We start from the raw sequence: 20259 nt of genomic DNA on the forward strand, positions 1-20259 counted from the left end.
AAAATATGGATGTGGCTTAACCGACTCCGCTATCTAAAAGGAATCGGAATGTATATACTTTCAATGTCGGAAAATTATATTTTAGAGATTTCAAACGAAATGACAATGTTGGCTCTTAAAATAAAAAATTGAGTTACTACTAGAGTTTGGAAATTCCCGAACTTTTAAATTTCCCGGGAAACAGGAAAGAACAAATTCATCAAATTTTTTCATTCAACAAATTTTTTTAACAAAACAGACTATTTTTTTATAAATTGAACGATCACTAAAATATTCTCTCTTTTGAGAACAAATCAAACTATTTGTTAATGAAAAATTTTAAACATACATATTTAAATCAAGCCTGTAGGCAGTGTTGCCATATATTTTTTGAAGAAAACTTTTTATTTTTATGAAAAAAACTTTTTTTCAACAAAAAAAACTTTTTTGTACTAAAATTACAAAATACCCAAGAAAATTTAGTGAAAAAATGAGCAAATTGAGGAATTTTAAATAGCTTAATGATAATTGGTACAGAACTTTTCCTTAACATCAGTAGCAAGGAATTACTGGATATTGTGGTCTTAGACACCATAAATTTACACTTGAAATGTCATGATGAATCTATGTAGATTCTGTGTACTACAAGAGGAAACCTCTGAACTTTTGTAACTACCCGTCATTGGGAACTCGAAACACGAAGATTTTGTCTTACCCAGACCCAGATGATATCTTCAAACACTCACCGATTAATCCATTTATCTTCATGCGCGAATTTGGCCTAGTATGGTGAACCAATGGGCTGCACAAAATCTCTACAATATGGTCGAAGTGCATTGTGTCCTTAATGTCTATTCTAAGGGATTAAGGTCATCAACACCGGTTAATTTTTTTCAGTTTTTAGGAATATCTCGAATATAAATGGTATAAAATATTATTTTGTTAATGGTAAACATTGTTTTTTTATTTTAAACTTATTTATTGATTAAATAAAATAAAAACTGAAAAACTGTATAAATTTTAAAAAAACTTTTTTTATTGGAATAAAACTTGAAAACTTTTTTGAATCTCAAAAAACTTGCAAAAAAAGGGAAAACTTGACATATAGCTCATTGATTATGTACTTTCGCTCGCTTACAAATAGGGAGTTAAATAAGCTTCTATCTACCACGATCACTTACAAAGTGATAGTTGAGTAGGTAGTATTGTTTTAGAAAAATTTAAAGGAGGCAAAGAGAATACCAACCAGGGACTTTGTGTCAATTTTGTTTTCACTTTTTGTAAATAAAGTAAGTCATTACTAGACTTCTTATAAATAATGAATATGGGATGTAGTTGTCATTGAAAAGTGAGACACTACTAGTTGTTACTAAGTTTTTGCAGGGATAATATTAAAATGTACTTGTTATATATGATAAATTTGTTCAATCAATTAATAACTTAATTTATTAAATTAAATAAATGCCAAAATAGACATCAAAATACTCCTAAAGGCCGTTTATTTCATTATTTTCCTTTTAAATTTATTATTATATATTTAAAAATTTTTTTTTCATATTTTTAAATTTTTTATTTTTATTTTTTGTTTCTTTTCAGATTTATGTTGTTATCAAGGTAAGTAAGTGTTTTGTACTTTTTTATGTCATTAATTTTATTATTTTTTTTTATAATTTTCTTTCAATTATTAAACAATTTATTAAATCCGCATGAGTTTCCTCAACAAAAGAAGAACTGAAAAATTATTTGAGTTTTTGTATTTGTTTTGATTTGTATTTCTTTAAATAGCTTTAAATAACTTTAAAAAATCATTAAACAGAATTAGGTGTTTTTCTTTTATTTAATTTAGGTCTTTTGTTTATCATAATAATATTTTATTATTAGTTAGGTTTTTTTTGTGTCTATAAAACCTCATACCATTCATTAAGTCTTTACAGTGAAATGTTTTGGGTGTCATTGTCTAAACATTTTCATTTACCATGACAACAAACAAGGTGATGAAAATAAATTTTTGTATTCTTTTAGTTTAACAATTGTGCTTCTATTTGTTTTAATTTTAAGAAAAAAAAAAAAACGGAAATATTTTATTTGCGTTTTTAATTTGACAGTTTATACAGCAGGGCCTTTAAAGCTTTTAAGTTTAATTTTTATTTTAATTGTTTATTTTTCTACTATAGTTAATATTTTTACTATGATTGAGATGTACTGTCAAATGAAAAGCCTTTCGAATTTTTTCATTCAATGTAGATATTGCTTATGCACAGAATATAGCATCCGCGAAATATCTGAAAATATAGTAAAATATCGGAAATTTGATATTCCTCTTCTTTTTTGTAAAATATACAATAATAATTGAATTGAATATGAGAAAACAACTGAAGGACGTAAACATTTGTATCTACACCATTTCCAATTGTATTTCTGAACTTTCTAATTTTAAAATTTTTGTTCTAATGTAAAATATATCGAAACTATTTTTAAAATATTGGAATTTTGTATATTTAATAGGGAATTGTAGGATGTACATATGTATATACATATGTATGTGTTTCTAGGTTCAGAATACTTCATAGAATCATTAAAACAAATTTATTTATATATTCGAAAAACTTGAATAAATTATGTATATTGACATCACGTCCTTTTCCCTACGTCCGCATTTTCCCCCATTGTTTGGCAACAATGATTACAAATATTATTTTTCTTTATGCCATGACATTTTGAACAAAAATTAGTAAGGAAACATTTTAAGGCTATTTATGTATAAAAAAAAGAAAAACAAACAAATTTGCGTAGCCGGACATTGAAAAATAAAATATTATGTATTTATTTTAAATTCCAATTAAAAATTAATTTATGTATGAGTTATGTTTATTGAAAACATTTTGTAATTATTTCCGATTAAAAATAAAATTAAAATGAAAAAGAAAAATAATATAAATGCGCAATTTTATTTATTAAACTGACGTCATCTTCTCAAACTTATCAATTAATTAATCTGTATTCAAGACATCTTCTTCACTTAACTGAACTTCTCAACACATTATTGTTTAATGTGGTTACATATTGGAGAGGGTCATGGCAAAATAAATATTTAATATAATTTCCGCTAAAATTTCAATTAATCATACTACTTTTTTGCCTATGTTAAACTTTGTTTATTTCCTACGAAAGAAGTTTTAAAATTAATTTTCTATTATGTAAGACTAACTTTTATAAATTAACCAAAAAAAATGCTAAAAGAAAGAAATCGAAAAAAACTCTCATAATTAATTTGTTAATAAAATGTAAAGAAAGTAAACGAAAAACCAACAACTAACTTTTTTCTATTAACAAATTAACACAAAAAAAACATAATAATGACGATAACTTGTCTCAAACTTAACTCTGGAGTGTGTGCAGAACTAACCCGGCAACCAAAAAGCCAATCATAAAACACACACATGCAACTTTTGTTTTCGATAAAGACAGAGAAGTATGTGTAACTGTCTTATTGATTTTTGTTTATATTTTTATCTACACAAAGGGCCAACAACCACTTATTCCCTAGCCAGACCCAAAGACTTCTGTTTTATTACGCATAATTTTAAGATGATGTCGTCGTAGATGCTGATGATTTTTACATTTTTCGGTTGAATTTCATTTTTGTATAAATTTTATTATAAAAAGTCCATATTCCAGTTTTATTGTAAATTGTTTTTCAAGTTTCTGGGGGGTGTTGTTGTTATCGACGTTACTGTAAGTTTTTTATTGAATAAATTTCACATGTTTATGACACTTTCTTTTCAAAAGCAAATAGACAATCAGAAATGTTTAAATGGTGATTCAAGCCAACAGAGAGTGAGAGTTTTTATTTGTTTTGGTTATTTGGCTGGTTGATTTCATCCACATCATGTATAAAAGTATTCCATCTGTGTAACCTCGCGCCCTTGGAGATATTAACATATTTGCTGTTAAGTCAAATAAATTATTTGTTTAACAGAAAAACAAATTGAATATGCATTTTTAGCATAGTTATTTAAATTGTAAAAATTATTATTTCATCCTAATGAGTCGAGACATCGACGTTAACACGATTTATCATCATGGATGTCGTAACATAGTGGGTTTATGTGAGAGTAAATACATATATAATTTAATTTAACCAGAATTTTTTATACTTAGGGATAATATCAAAATTTCTATAAATAGTATATTTATCAATTTAATATGCATTGTTCTATAAAAGATAAATTTTAATTATTAAATTTTTGGAAATAGAAAATTTATTTATCAAAATTTTTCTAAAAAAATACATTTATCGAAAATTTTCTATAAATAGCGAATTTATCGAAAATTTTTTATAAAAAGAGAATTTATCGAAAATTTTCTATAAAAAGAGAATTTATCGAAATTTTTTATAAAAAGATAATTTATCGAAAATGTTCTATAAAAAAGAGAATTTATCGAAAATTTTCTATATAAAATAGAATTTATCGAAAATTTTCTATAAAAAAGAGAATTTCTCAAAAATTTTCTTTAAAAAAGGGAATTTATCGAAATTTTCTATAAAAAGGAGAATATATCGAAAATTTTTTATAAAAAAGAGAATTTACCGAAAATTTTTTTAAAAAAAAGAGAATTTATCGAAAATTGTCTTTAAAAAAGAGAATTTATCGAAAAATTTCTTTAAAAAAATTAAATTTATCGAAAATTTTCTAAAAAGAGAATTTATCGAAAATTTTCTATAAAAAATAATTTATCGAAAATTTTCTATAAAAGAGAATTTATCGAAAATTTTCTTTAAAAAAGAAAATTTATCGAAAATTTTCTTTAAAAAAGAGAATCTATCGAAAATTTTCTAGAAATACAGAATTTATTGAACATTTTTTATAAAAAGAGAATTTATCGAAAATTTTCTATAAAAAGAGAATTTATCGAATATTGTCTTTAAAAAAAAGAGAATTTATCGAAAATTTTCTATAAAAGAGAATGTATCGAAAATTTCCTTTAAAAAAGAGAATTTATCGAAAATTTTCTATAAAAGAGAGAATTTATGGAAAATTTTCTATAAAAAGAGAATTTATCAAAAATTTTCTATAAAAAAAGAGAATTTATCGAAAATTTTCTATAAAAAAGAGAATTTATCGAAAAATTTTTATAAAAAAGAGAATTTATCGAAAAGTTTCTATAAAAAGAGAACTTATCGAAGATTTTCTTAAAAAAGAGAATTTATCGAAAATGTTCTAAAAAAAAAATAGAATTTATCGAAAAATTTCTATAAAAAAGAGAATTTATTGAAATTTTTCAATAAAAAAGAATTTATCGAAAATTTTATGTATAAAAAAGATTTCATTGAATTTAATTTTCTAAAAAATGTTCTATGAAAAGAGAATTTATCGAAAATGTCTATAAAAAATGTTGTCGATTATTTTTTATAAAAGGAAAATTAATTAAAATTTTCTATAATTAATAAATATTTTTTCAAAATTTTTAAGTAGAAAATTAATCAAATTTAAATTGCCAAAAATTATGGAAAATATTTTTTAAATAGTAGATTTATCGAAAATTTTTATGAATACATACATTTATAAATACATACAATGTATATGTCATACACCTACATAATACATACATACATACATACATACATACATACAATACATACATATACATACATACATACATACATACCTACATACATACATACATACATACATACATACATACATACATACATACATACATACATACATACATACATACATACATACGACATACATACATACATACATACATACATACATACTACATACATACATACATACATACATACATACATACATACCTACATACATACATACATACATACATACATACATACATACCTACATACATACATACATAATAATACATACATACATACATACATACATACTACATACTACATACATACATACATACATACATACATACATACATACATACATACATACATACATACAATACATACATACATACATACATACATACATACATACATACATCATACATACATACATACATACATACATACATACATACATACATACATACATACATACATACTAAAATACTACACATACATACATACATACATACATACATACAACATACATACATACTACATACATACATACATACATACATACATACATACATACATACATACATACATACATACATACATACATACATACATACATACATACATACATACATACATACATCATACATACATACATACATACATCATACATACATACATACATACATACATACTACATACATACATACATACATACAGACATACAGACATACATACATACATACATACATACATACATTACATACATACATACATACAGACATACATACATACATACATACATACTCATACAATACATACATACATACATACATACATACATACATACATACATATGTATGTAGGTATTTCACTCATATAGGTGATACAAATTACTTTATTATTAAAATTACAGATTTGGTGGTCATGTAGGTCGGTAATAACTTGGTGTTCTCTGAAGTTTTAGGTGCATCGCTGAACACTAAGATGAAATAAATCCTAATTTAAATAGTCACTCTCGACAATATAAACTAGACTTAAGAACTTTTATATTCCATTATTCTTGAACATTTCACTTAAAATTTTTCTCCCAATTCCACTCTACTTTACTACATATTTCTGTTGTCAGTTTAAATTTTCCTTAAATAATTCATGCATAACTTTGCAATACGCCTCCCATAATTTCTCCATCATCTCCAACATAAAACAAATAATTTTACAGTTTCTTGATAATTTAAATGATATATATTTTTTTTCTAGTAACGCTAACGTACATTGATTGCCTTCTTCTATTCTGGTTGTCTCCCTCCACTAGTGTTTTCAACAGTTGTTGTTAAACTTCTTTATGTCGTTGTCAATAATTCACAACAAGTTGAGTAAAAGTTTTTGTTTTCATTATGGAACGAGAGAACGGTTGTTTGTATTTAAATAAAAACAATTTCCTAGATTTTTTTTCTTATGTCTTACTAATGGGTCTTAAGTTTGTCATAAAATTTGTAACAATTTCCTTTAAATGTTCACACTTAATAGTGGTGATGTTTCTTTTCTATTATTTTCTTAAATTTTAAAACAAAATAAAGTATAAAGTTTAATAAGTTATTTTATTTGATCAGTCATTAAAAAACGCTTTTAAAATGTTAAATTATTCCCTTTTAGCTTACATATAGTGATTGACATTTTCAACTTAATGATTGGTTGTAAATAATGAATGACAATGAATGTCTGTCCTTGTGTTATCGATAAAGATCCATTCAGGGGCCAACCACTTTGATTGGTTATGTGTATGTTGTCGAGAAAAGCTTAAGATTTCCACTCGAAAAACGATTTGAGTAATATGTACTCAAATCAATCCGGTGCTGTTTCAGAAGTACAATAAGTACGAGTTTTCCTTAAAGCAAGTACAAAATACTTGATTGAAGTACGGATCGATATCGTACGAAAAACTTAAATTTAGTCCTTTTTGGGTGAAAGTAATCCTACAATGGATATATTTTGAAAATTTTCGGTTTAATTTGAGATGAAAATAAGATTGATTTAAAAATGTAATAGATTGAATCAATCCCAAAATGGGCTTGAATTGATCTTCATTTGTACTTGATTTCAGAATGCATACACATTAACGTTTAAACATTTTTACATTTATGGTGATACAATTTATAAAAATAAAATCAACTACTTATTGCAAAAATATTCTTAACCAAATGAGAAGTTAAATTTAATATGAGATTTTTCTTTCTGTGTAATGGCCAAAGATTGGTTAGCTCGAAAACGTTATCCATGTGCTTGTACATGGTGCAATTTCCGCCATCTACATAGAACTTTGTCCACCAATAAGGTCCTATTTTGAATATGTCTTTAGCAGCCATCTTATCTTATAAAAATTGTCTTTAAAATAGAGATTAATAAGTTTGAATTAGAGCATTAACCCTCCTAAAAAATTGTATGTCGATCAGTACATAATTTACTATAGGTTTCTTATAAATCACTATTAGAAAATTAATTCAACATTAATAAATCGCCTACATATATAGCTACAAAGATAAGATTCTATCTGTAGTGTTTGCCCATCAGTCATACGGCTTTATAGTATGTATCAAATTACTTTCAAATATTTCAAATGCTCATCAATAATTGAGCAGAAAATTGTGCTAATACTCTAACAAAAGCAACAACATTTTTCGAATGAGAATTCTTTTAAAAATAAATCAGTATCAATTTCCTTCTTAATGAAATGCTTCTTAATTTGAATTGTATTTAACTATAATTGAGACAAACATGTGCACGTATTTATCATTTACATAAGTACGGAAGAATGTAATTCTATACGGAAAATGTATGTGGTAGTTGAAGTGGGCTTAAGGAAATCAGTTAAATTAATGAATGTTAACAAATATTAAGGTTTATAAGGTTTACATCATATGGGAAGGGAGCTCGAGGAAGTTAACCTGACGAACGCAAAACCATTCGACGCAACAAAAGCTGAATTAAAAATATGGGTGAGAGAATCCCATAAGGCCTCTTGGAATAATGAAACGGTGGGTAGAACCACAAAGATGCTATGGGGTGACCCTGATGAGAACAAGACGAGAAATCTCCTCAAAATGAGCAAGTCTGAAGTTAGTATGATGGTACGTATTCTAAGTGGACACACAGGATTACGAGCACATCTATACAAAATTGGCCGTGCGGATTCAGACGAATGTAGAGCATGTGGAGAGGACAGTGAAACTCTAGAGCACTTTCTTTGCCACTGTCAAGTGGAAGGAAGTGATGTTATTCCGGAAATAACATTCCTGACTAACACTGATTGGAAAATTCTTAGGAATTATGTTCAGGAAACTGAGTTTCTGAACATTGAAAAATAAAATACTCAGTGAACAATTTTTTTTCATGAAAAGGAGCGCACAACAGGCCCGATAGTAGCCTAGGTGTATTTCTTCGATTGATGTACTATACATCCTCCTATAAACCTAACCTAACCTAACAAATATTTTACTGCTTGAAGAAAGTTTAGAGCAGGCTTGGGGGGTAATAACTACATTTTCAATTACATTTGAAGTAATTGTAATTGAAGCATTACCAATTACAATTACATACATGAAATTGTAATTGAAGTTTTGCCAATTACAATTACATGTAATTGTAATTGAAGAATTTCCAATTACAATTACTTGTAATTGTAAATTTTGTTCCTTACAATTACATGTTATTTGTAATTAGTAATACCTAAATTACAATTACAAGTAATTTTAATTTAAAATTTCAATTACAACTACAAGTAATTGTAATTGGCAAAACTTCAATTACAATTACAAATAATTACAATTGGTTATTGGTCAATTTCACATTACAGGTAATTGTAATTGGAAAAACTTCAACTACAATTACAAGTAATTGTAATTGGTTATTGTTCAATAACACATTACAAGTAATTGTAATTGACCTTGTAATTAAATACATTGTGTAATCATTACCCCCCCATGCCTGGTTTAGAGTCTAAAGGATTGTAACAACTTGGTGTTGTCCGGTACTAGGCAAATAGATCTGATTAGCTTCAAAAACTTATAAAAGGTATTTCAAGAATTCAGTTATGTTTTAGAGGACACTATTTCTGGGTGTTCGTTTTGAAATTTAGAATTAAGTACCCAGCAAAAACTTACATTTTAACACGTTGATGATATTGGAGGCAAGTACCATGCTCGCTTACAAATCACTACTTAAATAAGTACTTACAAAGGGGTTAAAAAGCGGTTATGTTTTAAAAACAAAATCGCTCACACAGAACACGAATCTGAACTTCTTGTTCGTTAGTTCGCTGTCATACTCACAACACCACTACTTAGTTATTTTATTGTGCGCCAAATAATGGTTTTAACATAGAGAAACAACTGCTAGGACGAGATCCAATGAAATGTGCAAATAAAACAGCAAAACTCAAAGTAAAAAAGCAAAAAAGCAAAACTCAAAGTAAAGTACTTACGGCGTATGTATCTGATTATATGTAAGTTGTTACAACAGTACTTAAAAGTAATACAGACGGTATGTAGTAGTCATTAAAAAGTCATTACCGAGTTTTTACTGGGTATGTTACCGCTCTTATAGAAATCAAGAATTCTTCTAACGTAAGTGAATATGACAATTTCATCATAAATAAAATTTGATGTTAATTTTCAAAAGAAAGCAGGTTATTATTTATAGACCAATTTCGAGAAACTCTGGTTTGTTGAAAGTTTGAAACCCCTGCAATTTTTGGTGACCATCATTGCTGAAGCAAAGCTGTTTTTTAAAGGTTGAACAGCTCAATGCTTTTTGGAAAAGTGTAGAAATGTTTAAACTGGTAGTGCGACATCAATTATATTTAAATACACCTATCCCTCCTTTTGCAAGATAGATATGTTCCAGACTGTAAATCGAATTCCAAAGTTTGTTAATGCAAAACTACAAATTTAAAATGCTGCACTTTTTGTTGACCATTATTGCTAAAGCAAAGCAGTTTCTGTTAGGAGATTGAACAGTTCAATGCGCTTTGGAAAAGTGTAGAAAAGTTTAAACTGGTACTGCGATATCATTATTTTTTTAATACACCCATCACTTGTTTTGCATGATAGATACGTTCCAGACTGTACAAATTTAAACAAATTTACCTAAAGGGTTATTGGGGCAAGGGTAAATTGTTTGAGTTATTGAGTCATTTCCTGAAAGCGACTTTTTGTATGGGGGCTAGGATCGAATAAGACCCGATCATTACTAAAATCGACAGTATCATAATTATGCTATCTATGCTATCTAAATGATAATAATTATGTGCACAAAAGCCCTATTCGTGGAGTCCGATTGTATGGGTGCTAGGTGATATAATAGACCTTAATTTCTAATTGAAGCTTCAAGTAGTAGTTTCAATTAGAAATGTATTTCTGAAAATATAAATAGTAGAGTTGTCAATTATTCGTGTTTAAAATTATTCGTATAAAAATTGTACTATATTTTTTTCATTCGAACGAATAACGAATAAAAGTTTTTATTCGAATAATTTAATAAAATATAAATAAAATTTTCCAAACACCTTCAAAATCTTAAGATACGGGTAAAAAACGGGTTTCGTATATTAATACTATTATAAATCAGTAACTTAGTTGAATCTCAACCAATTTGAAATTTCACAAAGGATTTAAAAGTGGAAGATGAGGCCTTTACAATGATATATACAATGTCTAACTAAGCTGAGATGTTTTTCCAAACCGTTTTTACATGTATTAGAAACAGGCAACTATCGCGCCCGTTGTGCGCTGCTTTTCATGGAAGAAAAAGGTTTGTTGGTAAAAAAACATCATAGTGTCCACTGAATGTATTATCTTTCAATGTTCTGAAACTCAGTTTAATGGCCGAAATTCCTATGAATTTCCCAATCAGTGCTCGTGAGAATTGTTCCGCTTGACCAAGTCATTCTATCTGGGCTCAGTGTTTCAAAGTTTCCGATGATTCCGATGATAGTCTTCCAATGTGTCCAGTATAAATTGATAACGTGTCCTACGTGCTTTTGGCCAGTTCACCTAAAGTTATGAGCCGTTCGGTTGTAAGTGCTAGCTCATATCTTATATACATATGTTTCAATGGGTGGAATATCTAGCAACGTTTCTAGAGCCTTGCTTGACGTTGTACTTATGGCACCACTTGTACCCAAGCTGCATGTTCGCTGAACTCCCTGTTGTAGTTTGATATTACACTCCAAAGAAGTCAACCAGATTATTGAAGCATAAGCTAGAATTAGTCTAATTTCACTATTATAAAACCAATATGTCATAGTGGGACTAAGTCCACATTTTATGCCTTCATTTCTCTTACATATCGCCCAGCACCGATGTGCCTTTTTGATCCTATCCTCTATGTGGTGTTTCCATTTTAATTTTCGGTAAAGGGTTACACTCTGTCTATCACCGGTATCTTCTTGCCCTGGAAACAGGGTTAGATATACTTAGAAATTGTTGTCTTTCTTATGAAAAGACAGATACATGAAGAACCAAATTAATTAAAAGTATAATAAAATATTCGTAAAAAGTAACATTCAAATATTATTTGAATATTCGATTAATCGACAAAAATTGTTCGAATTATTCTTTATTTTAAATGGAAAATGTTTTATTCGTTGGAAAAAAAAACAATTTTATTCCTCGATTGATCGAATAATTTTTATTCGAATGACAACCCTAATAAATAGGCTTTTTTGCTTCGATCTTTCCTGTTTTTATACTAGTTGGTGGTGTGCCAGTTTATCAGTATGGGGATTCTGAATTATATTTGCATCAGAGACTCTGATCTGATTCACTACAACGGGGTTATGTATAATTGTATTATAATGGAAAAAATAAATATCTTCTTCTTTATTTGCCTATCCATATTCGGATATTGGTGATCAACTAACATATAATTGAAACGAAATGTGCTTTACATATAGGTTGCTATCTTCGAAGCACAAGTTAAGGCACTATTTTATTTCCCGTAGCCTAATATTCGATTTAGTTACCAAAACTGGAATTAAACATTTAATAAATTAAGTAATCGAATAATTTCTTTTACGAATAAAAAAGTAAATCTACTCTAAAAACTTAAAGTAAACTTGAGCATTCGAAATATTACTGCAGTAATGATTAGCAATAAAAATGAAAGTAAAAGTTCAGTTCGAACCTTTCTATAAAAAAATAAAAAAATGACGTATTCCAATAATTTTTAACCATTCCATAGGTAATTATTATGTGTAGTTAAATTTAATAATGTTTTTTATCTACACCCACCACAATGAAATTTTAACAATATTCGTTTGACATTTATTTTTTTGGGTATTAACAATTTTTTAAGTATTCTTGTCAAGTATTTCAACAAAATTTCACTTTCATTTTAAAACAAACAACACAAAAAAAAACTTACCTTTAACTTGTTAGTTTTTGTTGGTCCAAAAAAAGTTAATCCACTGAGGAAACAGCAAAAAAAAATGTTTTTTCTTAAAACGAATTGAAATGCATAAAAAAATTTACAATATGTATAATTGCATGTGTTTTTTTTGATGTTGTTTTTATGATTTAATTTTTGGGTTTTTATTTAATTTTTTTTTTTCAATTTTAAACACGACTGAACTGCTTATTTTTTGGTTAAAAGAAATTTTTGCATAAACTTTTGTTTAGTGGCTGACTGGCTGGCGGTTGAAAAATAAAAACAAGTTACGCCTGATGCTGCAAATGTTGGTGATGATGATGATAATGATGAAGACGTTGAGGTCATAAACACAATACAAAAGTTAGTGAAACTGGTAAGGACCACAAGACATGGTTTACTTTTTATTGATGACGCTGCTGCCGTTGTCGTCTGCCGGTGAAAGGAGCAAATTTCACTGAAAAATTAAGCCACATACAAAAGAAACTAAAGCACTTGTTGGTTTCGTATTATTTTAAGAGGTTTCTTTTATTTATTTTGTATAATAACTTTAGCTTTTATTTCACTTTGAGGTTTTTTGATTTTTTTTTTCCAAAAATTTACAAATTTAATATATTTATTATATTTTTTGTTTTTACCACTACAAAATTATTATTTTATTTATATTTTTTAACGATTTAAAGTTCATTGAAACTATTTAGTTGCGTTGTGCCAACAAAATAAAAAAAAACGCTACAAAAATTTTATCAAATCAAATTTGTAGTCATAGTAATTTCACGGTTAAAATTTCTTATTAAAGATGCCAACAGCAACAAACAATTTTATTTGTATTTTGCCAAGATACTTTCAAAAACAAAAGCAACAAATTTACTTTGTTCAGTAAGTTTCTTTAATGAAAATGCTCGTATAAATGAGTCAACACAGCAGCCAACAAAGCGATTTACTGCTGCTGTTCAGCTAGAAAAACAAGCAATTTTAACTTATGATGGGCAGAGTGAGAGAGAGAGAACGAAGTGATAAATTTATAAAGAATTTTAAATAACAGGCTGATTAATCCACAAATTTCGTCTGAAATTACTTTAATGCTTTAGATAAATTACTTTTACGTTTTAATTTTTTTTCTTTTGCACGCACTTTTTTAAAAATTGTCGTTTTAAACTCTGAAAATCTTCCGCTTACAACAACCGTCTTAAGTAAAATACATTTCTTAACTGTTTTAGCCACAAATCTAGAGAAAGCCAGGTTTTGGTAATCAAACCAATACAAACAAATGCACAGCTCTACAAAACCTAGACTTAAAGTAACGTCACGTAAAGAAAGTTTACGTTAACGAAAACGAAAAAAACCATCATTAAACTTAATTTAAGAGAGTTTCAACTAAAACTTAAGAGAATTATATAGCATTAAAACTCTCTTTAGACCGGTTTTAAGTTATTTTGTAAAGTTTTTGAAAAAATTGTTAACAACAAATACCGATTGCATTTTATGGCACTTGTTGCTGTTTGACATTGTCGTTTGTTGGTCTTAACTTGGCTTTTAGACAGTGTCAATGTGTGACATTGTTAGATTGTTTGTGTTTTAAAACACAATTCCATTTAATGTTTCTCTTTTACACTTTATTCATTCATTGTTTTTTTTACTTAAAAGAGTTTGTGTAATAATTAATTAAATGTATTAATTAAATTTAAAAAAATAAAAATAAAATATTATGTAATGTTGTTAAGTTATTAAAACATTATTTACTCGTATTAAAATCAGTTTTATTAACAGAAAAATTATTGTCATTTTGTTTATGCGAGTGTTACATTTTTATAGACTCTATCATATTGTGGCGGAACAATAAGTAAACCAGCAAACATTTGGCAAGAGTTTTTAAGCAATTCAAAATGGAAAAAATTATAAAATATTTTCATAAAATAAAGTAAAAAAAAAATAAAGTTTTTGTAAATTGTTCTCAAATAAAACAGAGCTTAAATCATTCTGTGTCTTCGGGTCCTATTAATAAACACTTATCAGTTCAATAAATATTCTACTTATTGAAAATTCTCAATAAATTATTTATTGGAAAAAAAAATTAATTAAGATTTCTACTGAAAATTATAATTTTATTGCCATTCAGAAAAAATCTATTAGTGTTCTTGTAAATATTAGAGCCCTGCATGAGTGACTTAAATAATATTTTAAAACATTTAATTTTTTGAAAGTACTGTTTTTGACTCACTCATTGTTTTTTGAATGAATATAATAATTTATTCAAAACAAAAATGTATATGACAAAAAATTCAAATAGTAAAATACATGAATGTAAAGAGTATTGTATGATATGAGTATTGAGAGTGTTTTTGTGTTTCAAATCGAGTGCAAAACAGCGAGTGAATCGAATTATAGAAGGATTTATTATGTGTTTTAATTAGAATGCAATTCTTTGAACGAATTACCGTTCTTATGAATTTCTATAGCGAGATTACAAATAAAATGCATTATTGTTATGTATATATGTATATTTTATTAATTTAACTCATGTAATAATTATATTTGAATGTTATTTAGAGATGTAAACAAAACTACTGTAAAGTGAAAAAATATGAAATATAAGGATTCTTATAATTATATATTAGCACTGAGAGCACCTTCTTCTTGTGGAACAGCGTATTTTTTGTGATTCATGTGTAAGAAAATAATTTGATTTACAGCAATATCATTTGAGGCAATGGAGCATCTTTTTTCAGAAATTACGTTGCGGGCACAAGAGAAAACCCGTTCTGAAGGTGCGCTACTTGCTGGTATTGCTAAGATTCGGCAGCTTAATTTGTGTAAAAAGGGGAACTCGTTCTTATGCGAATCCCACCACTTAAGTGTGTCGAAATCATCAAAAAATGACACTTCTGTGTTTTCGTATCGTCTCAACTCTGAGGCCACTAAATCCTCGTTGGTTTGAAAATCAGATGATCGAATAAAATCTGAAAACAGCTCTAAATTTTTCGATGAGATTGAGGCTACTGACAGTTGTTGTGGTTCTGTTATAGGCTCACAATTCTGTACTAGGCTTTGTATCAACTCGATACATTTTAATTTTATAAGATTTCGATCTTCTTCAGAAAAACTTAGCAATTTGTTTGCAGGGGGGAACAGGAATAGAGCAACTCGATGCCAGATGGACAAATTAGAAAAAACTACAGTATCCAAGTAGTGCCTAAGCTTGCTTTTCAAAGCCTGGGCAATACTTATATCCTCGTTGTTTTCAGCGCATTTCTTTTGAAGGCTGTTTACATAAATGTAGACTAAATGAATTGTTGGATATTTCTCTCCCTCTAGTATCTTCGAGGCTTCTTCAAAGGGTCGAATTATATCCAACACAGCAGTTATATTTCTTAAATCAATATTCTGTATACGATGGATTTCATGCCTTTCTTGTAATATGAAAACAACTTCGTCCCAGCTGCTTTTTAATGACGACAACAGATAATAGAAAGTATTCCATCTTGATGGACAAAAGCTTTTTAAGGACTTTCTTATATTTGAATTTATCCCAGACTTTTTAAAGTACCCCACTATATTGGTGGCTACATCGCAAATAAATTTTACTTCTGGGACTGCATCTATGGATTTCTGAATAACATTATTCAGTAGATGGTTAATACAATATATATGGGCAGTGCTGCGGAAAGCAGCAACCATATTTGATCCTCTGTCCGTCACGACGGTAACATTTTCAGTGAATACACAATCAAATTCGCTAAGTATGTTACAAACTTTGCAGTATATGTTATCACCTAAAGGATTTCAGAATAATTAATAAGAAATCAGTGGCCATTAAAATTTTATAATGGTATATACAACTTACTAGTACATTTTTCGCCATTCATGCTGCGTATTCCCAACAAAACGTTATTCAATTGTGTATCTTTTATATAATGCATTGTTATTGCCAAAAATGATTTGTGTAAATAGCTGTCCGTTCACAAATCGGTGGTTAGAGCGAACCCAATGTCCTTTACTTTAGTGATGTCGGATTTTATCTCAGAAAATGCTACATCGTAAAGCTTACAAACATTTCTTCCTACTGTTGTTGAGTGTGGAAGTAATGATTTTACATCGACGTGCATACCATATTTTGAGCCGATGGACAAAACGAAGCTAACAAGTTCATGAAGACCGGAATCTTCCACCAATGTAAAAGGTCTGCAGTTTTCAATAATCCATTTGGTAAATATATACAATGCTTTCCTTTTTGTGTCACTATCCACTAAAACGTTGTATACGTTATACAATTATCATACGGTTTAGTATTTATTAATTAGATATACCTCATTGTTTTCATTTTTAAATTAATTTGCGATATCATGTTTTTTTATTATTTTTCTTTTTAAATTATTTTTCTTTTGGCATTTAAAACTCGATTCACTCGATTCAAAATATTTATTTTGTATTCTTTTAATATACGTAAGTTGTTAACTTACTCGATTTGAATGTAGACGTACACTTACACAAAAATACTCGCAATGATTGAGTAAAACAAAAATTTGAATTATTAAAATCAAATGTACACACTCTTTGTAAATAATATTCAAAATACAAAATGAGTTGAGTGCAATGCAGTGGATTACTCATTGTGGGTGACAAATAGAGTCACTCATGCAGGGCTCTAGTAAATATGTAGTGCCTTGTTAAAAAAACAGAAACAGATAATGATTATTTTTAAAATTTAAAAAAAACAAGTAAGAGTGTTATATTCAACCATTCCGCATCTTATATACCCACCAACAAATCATGGCCGAAAAGAATTGCTTTCTTATAAATGAACTTTGAATTTATGAATCGGTGCTTTTCATATTCTGAATAGGGTGGGGACAATTATTAACCGATCCTTAGAAAATTTGATAGAAAGATTTTAGTTCTTACAAAACTTGTTTATGTTGGAATTCATCGTTGTACTCGTATTTTTAAGTTAGTAATGAGCGGTAAAGTCATTTTCTGAAGAGGAACTTATACGGGGGATAGTAGGGTCAAATGTAGACCAATACTCACAAAAGTTGTTAGAGAGATTTTGGCCCATATAAAACTTGTTTACGTTTAATTTCATCGCTGTATTCTTATTCAATTTCATCGCTGTATTCTTATTTTTGAACCAGTAATAAGCGTTAAAGTAATTTTCTGAAGCGGACCTAATATGGGGAGTAGGGTCAATTATAGACCGATCCTCACAAAAGTTAGTAGAGAGATTTTGGGTCATACAAAACTTGTTTATGACTAATTTCATCGCTGTAGTCTCATTTCTGAGCCAGTAATAAGTGTTAAAGTAATTGTCTGAAGGGGACCTTATATGGGGGGTAGGGTCAATAATGGACCGATCCTCACAAAAGTTAGTAGAGAGATTTTAAGTCATACAAAACTTGTTTATGTCGAATTTCAACGCTGTACTCGCATTTCTGAGCCAGTAATGAACTTTTCTGAAGGGGATCTAGTATGGGGGATAGGGTCAATTATGGAACGATCCTTATAAAATTTGGTTAAGAGATTTACGTTCCGGGGGGCCACTTTTATGGGAGCTATGCGAAAACGTGGACCGATTTTGTCTATATTCAATACCAAACAAACCTTATCAATAGATAATATTTATGCAAAATTTCAGCTCTCTAGCTCCTCCCGTGTGGTCCCTATCGTGATTTCAACAGACAAACGGACATGGCTAGATCGTCTCAGAATCTAATAAGGACCCCTAATATATATACTTTTATTAGTCTTAGAGGAATATGAATGACAAAAACAATATACCTCCCATCTTTTTTGATGGTGGGTATAAAAAAATCAAATAGAAGGATTAAAAGGAAAAATGAAATAAATATAGCTACTAATTTATTCTCAGAATACTCATTGCAATATGCGACAAAAATAAATACCTGGAAAGTGACACTATTTTTCTGAAAGGTGGATCCGAGTGGTACAAGAATATGTTTTTGAAATTTGCCAAACACCTCCAAAATCTTGAGTTACGGGTGAAAAACCGGTTTTTCGTACCTTTAGGCACTTATAAGTCAGTAACTTAGTTAAATCTGAACCGATTTAAAATTTCTCCACGGATTTAGAAAGCAGACGCTGAGGCCTTTATAATGACATATATAACGTTTAAGTTACCTGGAGAGATATGTGTGAATTTCATCAGCAAACATATTTTTTATTTTTGCACCGTTGACCAAGTTTGGAGATGTTTTTTGAAAGTATTTTATATGGGAACCGTACTGTTTATTAATGGATTAGAAACCTATGTCTATTCATGAGAAAAACGCAACTTTGTTTTTAAAAATCCGTTAGCAAAAATTTGTTCATAAACTGATTTTCTGAAGGATGCTTTATATGGGGGATAGGGTTAAATATGGGCCGATCCTCGAAAAATTTGGTGTAAGGATTTATGTTTATATAAAAGTTATTTATGCTGAATTTCATCGTGATATTAATATTAAGAGGAGAATTTTGGAATTCAAGTCATTTTCTGAAGGAGGGTTTGTATGGGGACTAGGGTCAAATAATACCGTATTGTCTAAAAAATCAGCAGTATCACTAAAGATTACAGCAAACTCATTTATATAGATTTTTGTATTGTTTGGACCTTATTTGACCCTTGTCCCCATGCAAATCCTCCTTCAGAAAATTACTTGAATTCCATAATTTTCCTAATTACATCAATATCACGATGAAATTCAGCATAAATAACTTTTATATAAATCTGAATATTTTCACCAAATTTTATGAGGATGGATCCATATTTAGCCCTATCTCCCATATAAAGCATCTTTCGGAAAATCAGTATTGGAAAAATTTTGTATTAAGAAAAAGATCAATAGCTCCATCAATTGCTAACGGATTTTTAAAAACAAAGTTGCGTTTTTCTCATGAATAGACATGGGTTTCTAATCAATTAATCAATAGTACGGTTCCTAAATAAAATACTTTCAAAAAACATCTCCAAACTTGGACAACGGTGCAAAACTAAAATAAAAACAAGTAAGAAAGTATAGTCGGGCGTGGCCGACCATATGATACCCTACACCAGTTATGAATATTAAATGTGATTTATTTTTCATAATAAAGCATTTATTTTCAATATTCCCTTGTTCCGATACATTTAAGCAATTTATGGATGAAAAACTAATTTTCTGAAAGAGGCTTTATATGGGGGCTAGGGGCAAATATGGACCAAGCCCGATATAATTTTGTGAATATATTTATATTTACATAATATTTTATTGTGCTTA

The 20259-nt window shown here is 28.4% G+C and overlaps 1 protein-coding gene across 1 annotated transcript in view; it reads right to left on the minus strand.

Moving 5' to 3' along the window:
• The window catches only part of LOC119603307, a 69143-nt gene extending 55610 nt beyond the window's left edge, over positions 1-13533 (minus strand). The window contains exon 1 of the mRNA XM_037955307.1: positions 13004-13533. The gene's annotated coding sequence lies outside the window, so the exon portion shown is untranslated. The remainder of the gene's footprint in view (positions 1-13003) is intronic.
• Between the last annotated feature and the right edge of the window lie 6726 nt (positions 13534-20259).

This window comes from Lucilia sericata, unplaced genomic scaffold (assembly GCF_015586225.1).
Source record: "Lucilia sericata isolate MDLA Ls3-8-SP2 unplaced genomic scaffold, ASM1558622v1 Contig000292F_arrow, whole genome shotgun sequence".
Classification (NCBI taxonomy): Eukaryota; Metazoa; Arthropoda; class Insecta; order Diptera; family Calliphoridae; genus Lucilia; species Lucilia sericata.